Here is a 2,233-nt window from a genome sequence, read left to right as displayed (position 1 = left end):
CATTGTCTACAATTTATGACCATTACTACTTCGCGCAATCTTAACCTCCACGTGAAAATTTCAATTACTAAGTCAATGTTAATTTATAATAATTTGTTACGGTGAAGGGTAAAATGTATGGGGAATAATAATAATAATAACAGACAAACTTGAGAATCAGACTTTTCTTGACTCAATTCAGTTTTTAAATATATTAAAAGAAAACAGATTTGCTACTGCTTTTCATTCGATTAGCATTGCTGCGAGCCGTTTACATGAAAACTGGAAATTCGTAGGTGGACATGATACAGAAATAAATTCTTTGTGTAATGTTCTTCAAATGCTCTCAAATTGAACATGTGCACATCTCTTCGCCCAGAAAATGAAAAGCTGGTTATACAAAATTACCACTTTCATTGCTCGGTTACTGAGAAATTTCAATACGACGTCATAGAATGATTTAATTGTGGGAAAAATATTAGAATATTGATTTTGTCCAGATACATATAAACTCAGTTTGGGAATACAGCTCAGATATTTGTGCACTAAGAATTTATTCCCTAAATTAGTACGTGTACAGTTGAATTTTCGAGGTAAGACAAATGTATTAATGCATGTATCAGATGACTGTTTTGTGAATATCAAGTATCATATAAATTAGCCAGCATAATACGTCAAATCTATAATCTTATTATGAATAAATATACGAAAAACTAATGCTCCTAACTATTCCATGCATTATTCGTTTTTCTTATTCTCATTCTAAATACTTTATCCGAATCCCACTATATGAGAAATGTTGCTCAAGTTAATCAAGTTTTATGTATAATACGTACAAACAATGGTTTAATCACATGTTTACCAATAGAATTGAATTTTATACACCTTGGTTGAAGTTTTATCAAATAGTCAACTATATCATCAGTATTATTAAGACATTTTAAATTTAATTTATAAATATAATCTATAAAATAAGAGAATATTAGGCGTCAGTAAAAATGTTTAGCAATGTACGTAGTGTTAATTAAATATAGTTCCAATTTCAAACTGACTGAGGTGCGAGTGCTTCTGGCGCCCACTATACATCGGCCGGTTCCGGAATGAATCGGGTTCTGAACTTGATCGCAGTTTCGTGAAGAAGAAAAAATCACGCACTGTAGCGGCACTGGGCGGCTGGCGTACGATCACACTTCGTGAAATGGCGGAACTAGGCGAGTCGCGGCAAGTGTCGCTCCTGATAAACATTGAATCATAACGCGAAAATAAAACATAATTCAACTTGTTCGCATGTTATTAGTTTGGAGCATTAACCATTTCATGTTTCTGACATTTGGATTGCAACATATCTGTTCGGATTAACCATCGTCAGTTCTCGACAAGACGACAACAGTTGATCGTATTTTCCGACTTCGGTTCCTTAGAAACCCAACAAGAAACACATGAATCGTACAGTTTCTCGGCTTCTCTGAGCTTGGTATCGTCACTTGCAAACTGGAATCACGGTTCTACAGATAATTATTATTATTAGCATTTGTTCATACGATGAATCGGATTTGAAGTCCTAGTTTTTAACGGCTTGCCCGCAGCGCAAGCGAGAGCAAATATGACAAGCGATATAAATGGTAAGTAACTTGAATAGGTAGGTGGTAACGGTGACTATTATTTTTCTCGACGTGTTGCTGTTATCTGGCGGCCATTGCCAGCTGCGGCTGCCCTTCGTAGGAAATTGGTGTTTGTATTTTAACGAGAATCCAGAGAACAGTAATCCTCCTGCCCTCAATAAAGTTCAACCGAAAACCCACCACATATCCTATCATCCTTTCTATCAGCGTTGAGGCGAACTAGCATAAAGTATCAAGTTTCGAGGTAACCATGATAATTACTAACTTATGTTTGTCGGTTTAGACGTGCAGGTGGAAACAAGTTGGAAACGCGATAAAAGGGCAGTGTCGTTGCTCGTCGGACATTGGGAATAGAGTCGTCGACCGTATATCTATTCAGCCCTGCGCGATTTGTTGATAACAGTTACAAGAGTGAGGGATGCACGGCGGCAAGATTGACAGTGCAACGGCGTACAGAGAATCTCGATCAAAACTCAAGTTGGATAATCAAGCGTTGCTTTGAGGAAATTCTGGCCCGGTATATTTACCTATACAACGTATGTTACACGTCGTTTCAGTTACGGTGGGCAGTCTTCGGCTGAATCAGCCTAGTTTAGTACTACAGTGACTACCGCGGACATTTACGAAAGCAG

The sequence above is a fragment of the Neodiprion fabricii genome, chromosome 2 (assembly GCF_021155785.1).
Source record: "Neodiprion fabricii isolate iyNeoFabr1 chromosome 2, iyNeoFabr1.1, whole genome shotgun sequence".
NCBI classification, from domain to species: domain Eukaryota; kingdom Metazoa; phylum Arthropoda; class Insecta; order Hymenoptera; family Diprionidae; genus Neodiprion; species Neodiprion fabricii.
The sequence above is the reverse complement of the archived record's forward strand: the minus strand, read 5'-3'. Positions refer to the sequence as shown.